Here is a 6,000-nt window from a genome sequence, read left to right as displayed (position 1 = left end):
ACTGGACAGGCCGCTGATTCCATACAGTTGAACACAATGCCGTCGCCTAATGGGCAGCCAGTCCCGATACTGTAGTCATGTAGTCCGATGTAATAAGCATCACAAGGTAATATTGTGGTCCTCGCTCCCACCCAGGGGTGTGAGTGACAGATGCAAGCACCAATGTCGGTGCATTTGCAAGTGCGGGAACGAGTGGGTGTAAGTGTGTTTGGCTACCAGTATGCGAGTATTGCACTGGTAAAGCAATGTAGAGGCTAACCCCACTCGGGATTATAGATAAGCTCACCAGCTTAAATATAAACCTCTATGTCACTAGATGGGTTGCAAACTGGCTCAAGGACAGAACCCACATGGTTAGAATTGCTGGAGCCATGTCAGACTCCAAACCAGTTACAAGTGGCGTCCCACAAGGCTCAGTCCTGGGACCTCTCTTGTTCGGTATATATTTCTCGGAGGTACAGGCCAACACGGAAGGACTGTGGTTGACCAAGTTCACAGATGACTGCAAACTGGGCGCCATAATTGACTCTCCAGCCGACACAAGCATCCTCCAAAAGGGCCTCATAGAAACAGACAACTGGTGCCAGAGCCATGGCCTCAAGCTAAACACCAAAAAGTGTATAGTCATCCCCTTTGGCAAAAACCAAGTGCCCACAAATTACCACATAGGTGGTAATCCATTAAGTACAGAAGAAGTAATTAGGGACCTGGGGACCCAAGTTGATAGCAATCTCTCATTTGACAACCACGTGGCCAAAGTGGTTAGAAAAACATTTTATATAGCCCACCTAATCATGAAGGGATTCACATCTAGATCAGGTCATCGTGCCTCTTTACTCATCCCTCATCAGGCCCATAATTGAGTACAATGCCCCTTTTGGGATGTACCTTACCAGACACCTGCAGCAACTGGAAAGACCCCAAAAGTACCTCACCAAGAGGATCAAAGGGCTCAAACAGATGCCATATGCTGCCCGGTTAAAGAAACTCCAGCTCTACTCAGTGGCATATCGCCTGCTCAGAGGCGATCTGTGCCTGACGTATAAAGCCATGTCCAACCCGGAATTAATGGACATGCTGCACCTCAGAAAATCAAAATCCCATCAAGCTACGTGCTCGAGAGACTTGAACCTCAGCACTGAAATAAATAAGACATGCTGGAGGGACAGATTCATAACCCAGAGGGTCCCTTCACTCTGGAATAAAATCCCAGTCCAGGTTAGGCAAAGTCCCTCATTAACACTCTTCAAGAGGAATCTTGATGAGTGGATGGGAGATCGTAGGTTTACTCCGGGTATCACTTCTGTGTCACTGTTAGACAGAGGCACAGTATACTAACCTTGAAAAAGGGCATAGCAAAATTAATTTAAAATGGGTGGCGAAAGCCAAACACACTCTGGCTAGGCTTATAAATGCCCTAGGGCAGATAGCCTAGTATGAACCTATGAACCGAGCGTAAGAGGCTGTAACCAGAGGTCAGCAGTACTTAACACCATGCAAACCCACGCACACCTGCTCCCAACTGCTTTAATGTGCCTTACTCCCGCCATATCCAATGGGCTTGTTCTGCCCTGCAACCAACTAAACGTCTTTTGCAAGGGTCGGAATCAGGACCCTGCACACACAGCTAATGTGTATTACCAATACACCATGGCAGATATACAGACAACGGACAGTACCACAAACATATCATACAGCGCAGTCATTGAACAGTATAGGAATGTATCCCATCATGTAGATGTACATGTGAGTGTTTATGTCCAAAATATAGGTACATACATATTTAGAGATGTATCAGGAACATACCATGTGGCAACAAAGCATTACAAATGAATGAAATGGGAAAGACCAGCGACGCCTGTATTATGTAGTGGTGTTGCTCTATGTGATCACAAGACTCCCTTAGACATACATGTGTCAGTCATGCACGCAAATAGTTGTACATTGGCCGTATACATCACTCTGTGCATGTAATGTACATTAACACAACAATACCTGTCCAATCATTATGTGTGAACAGTACTCTTGCAAGGTGCTGTGTGCAACATCATCATCATGATAAAGGTAGATGGGGTAACCATAGAGGGACTGGTACTGTTTTGTGTACAATGGGGTCATCCTTATCACGTGTACCTGGACCATGTAGGAGTAATGTGCATACCAGGATCATGCGCCTGAGGGACAGGGGTGAGGATAACAGGAGTATGTTATGATGCATATTACAAGGGTTTCATGTGTCCAGTGGGCACGTTTGCGTAATGGACAGTTATGTATGGGGCAGATGTTGTCCTAGGAGCTGAATGGCCTTATGTGTTCATAGGTGAAGGTCAGATGTTGAGGAAAGAGTGTAAGTATGGCCGTGGAGGATAGGTAGTATCACAGAAAAGACAGCATACAGGGTTGGTATATGACACATTTGGGGGGGGATACACCCTGGACGGGGATGGGTCTTCAGCATTCAAAAGCCCATGGGAACAGTGGGACAGAGGTCCCCAGCCATGGGCAACTGCCACTGCACCTACACAGCTGCAAAAGAGGCAGTGCTGGGGACTGTCCAGGAGGGGCAGCATCACCCTGTAAATGTGACACTCCACCCTTGAACTGGTGTATCCAGCTTCGTAATCCCTTAGGGAGCCACCAACGCAACATGTCCGGGACCGCACGACAGCAGATATGTACCTGTCTGGTCCTGCTCCCAAGGGGGACATGCTCCATCCTCAGTGGTGGTACCACCAGAAGGTGGTGCAGAGCCAACAGAGGTTGATGTCTATGACTGGGCCCCAGATGTGCTAGTGCCCAGTGCCATGGTCAGCTGAAGTGGGACAGGAGGTTCTGCCGGGACCTCCCAACCCATTCAGCCTATGGTGTTGCTTTTTAAACCCACATATGGCTTAGTGATAGACAACAGCATACATGATTACCTACGACAGTATGCATAGATATCACCTACAACCCAACACAACAGATGGTATACATTTGCAGAGGGAGCACAACACATGCATATATACTGCATGCCAACTGTACAATGTGTAGTAGACATGTGACCACAGCTATGAACAGTTGCCCATCATTGGCTTGTCACTAGGAATCCCACACAGTGTCAGTCATACCACTGTCTCATGTGACACATGTCCAGTCAGGGATGCGATGGCAGTAACACATCCCTATCATCATGTACTGTCTGCAATCCTCACACCATGCTTCTGCTGTGCACAGATGTGTGTTCAGTGTGTAACACAGGAAACAAATGGTTGAACACCCTGACCAGTTCACAGATGGCCCTACAGATGGGGGTCCCTCATGAACAGAGTACTGTCATGTCTGTATTATAACATGCAGAATAGCCATTACCACACACATGTTAAACAGACAGTAGTCTCAATGCAGAATAGCTACACTTACATGCTGTAGTCATGTGTGGCACATCACCCTCCTGTCTTTAGGCTATTTCCCACTGTGGAAAATGATTGAGGTACATCCAGATATCATCTGTGATGCCGTGTCAGAACACCACATCCAGGTACCACTCACAGCGACTGTCATGGACAGATAACAACATGTTTCCCTAGATAGTGTACTGTGTTTATCATGCGGATGGCTATGAGAACACCATCCCAGCTGTACCACATGCAATCAGCTAGAGGAGGACTGCAATAAGTACAGAGGCCATCAGCTGACCATTTCCCTCATTTACAATACACATGCTGCTGCTGTGCAGGTGTACACCTTCATATCCACCAGAGAGTGTGTGGGTGGGACAGGCAATGTACACCAGGGAAGGGCTTGGAGACTTAACCATAAGCATCATCTGCCACACGCCGAACAGTACAGGGGTCAAACCACTGACTACCCATTACTATTACATGTGCATGACGTTACTACATGTGCCACTTATTACTATTACATGTGCATGACGTTACTACATGTGCCACAAAGGCGACATGTTGCTGTGCTGTAAGAACATATGTGTGTAGGTGAGTGAGTGACATCTGCAACAGATATAGTAGACATACATTAGGTGTGGCACACATGTCAGTCCACGTGAATGGATGCCATTGTCACCACAACCACACTCTCTAATGGACACGCATTGACACCTTTTCCAGGACCACAAATACACAACGTAACTACTTAGTTTGCCACACTGCAGTAATGCACAGGACCACATGCACCACAGGGGATATCTGGAAGTTCTATGGGCGAGGGCATGTAAAAGTGCTTGACAACTGTTGATATGCCAACGAGGTTTATACTGGGAGTGACTGTGGTTGGGAGCATCACAACCCATATGCAGACACAGGGTGCCAGTACTGGTATGCAGGTATGCATTGCTCCATGGGTGTGTAGTGTTTGGCTGTGCAAGATGGCTGTAGAAGGTTGGGTGAGGGGTACTCCTTGCCATTGCATCACTTGACAATGGTGTGCAGTGCAGGGATGTAGTGTCTGCAATGTCCCACACAGATGGGTACTGCATTATCTGGCCTGACATCCAGGTTACCAATGTGTAGGGCCATAGCTTTGCAATGCATGCCATGTCTGTGTTTGATAGTCCTTCACATGGACATTGCCTGGGATGTGCATGTCCCACAATACTGTACAGTGACATGTACAGGTGTACCTGGTTTGGCAGACACATGTTGTGTACACAGCCTGTTATACCCCGATATGCCAATACTGGCCTGGTGTGGCGAAACCTGCTTATAGTGAGCAGGTCAGCCCTGCACCTGCATGGATAGTATGATACAGGTATTGCATGGTGTCAGTGGCATGGGTCCATACAGGGCACATGTGTACAGCATTGTCTGGCCTTTGTGGATCACATTTGATGGCACCACATATGTTGCAGGCATTCAGTGTGGAACATAGTGAAGGCACAATGTCCGCATATATGTGCCTATTGTACCACTGTACAGGGTGCCATGTCCTCTGCATTCACACCATGCCTACTATCTGTCCTCAATGTGCATGTTACTAGCAACATAGTGGGATATCCTAGGCAAGTTTGTTTGTGCATGGCACATGGGTGCGGGACATATACCGGGTACTAGTAGGGCTGCATACTTAATTCACCAGGCCTTTTGCCAGATGTATGGGTATGGCTTGCCATCACAGTGCCATGTCTGACTGACAGCTGTACTCCTCATGAGGTGGCCAATGTGTCATAAGACGGATACCATATAGGAAAACTACAAAACCTGCTCCCAAACATGTCCAATGGTAAGACAATCATGGCCACCTCTACACAGGCTCTGATAGACAAACACACATTTGCCATGTCCTGAATACGAACCCCTACCATATCACACTGTAGCAACATGCGTTTAGGGCACGTGCTATGGTGAATACTACAAAGCACTGTACTTGCCTCAAGCAGGCAGACACACACACACACACACACACACACACACACACACACACACACACACACACACACACACACACACACTTGGCATGTCTGGGATTAGAACATCGACCTAACTACTTTACTACAGCATTACACATTTACAGATCACGCTACCGAGATTACTGGGACACAGTACTCCCAGAGGTGTATTTGTAGATGGTTGACATCATCAGTCTTGCCAAAGGTGGGTATAAGAAATGTTTGGAGTGTGAGCAGTCTAAAAGCATTCCTCAGGCAAACGGGGACACACACACGGCAAGTGTGGGACTAGAACATTGACCCAACTACTTTATCACACTACAGCATTACGCAGTTACAGAACACGCTACCAGGATTACTGGGATACAGCACTCCCAGAGGTGTATTTGTAGATGGGTGACATCATCAGCCTTACCAAAGGTGGGTATAAGAAATGTATGGAGTGTGAGCAGTCTAAAAGCATTACTCAGTCCTGAGGCAAACGGGGACACACACACAGCAAATGTGGGATTAGTACACCAACCTAACTACTTTATTACATTACAGCATTACACAGTTACAGAACACGCTACCGAGATTACTGAAACACAGCACTCCCAGAGGTGTATTTGTAGATG

This window comes from Protopterus annectens, chromosome 2.part0 (genome assembly GCF_019279795.1).
Source record: "Protopterus annectens isolate FY-2018-M chromosome 2.part0, PAN1.0, whole genome shotgun sequence".
In the NCBI taxonomy this organism is placed as follows: Eukaryota; Metazoa; Chordata; order Ceratodontiformes; family Protopteridae; genus Protopterus; species Protopterus annectens.
Note: the sequence above shows the minus strand (reverse complement) of the source record.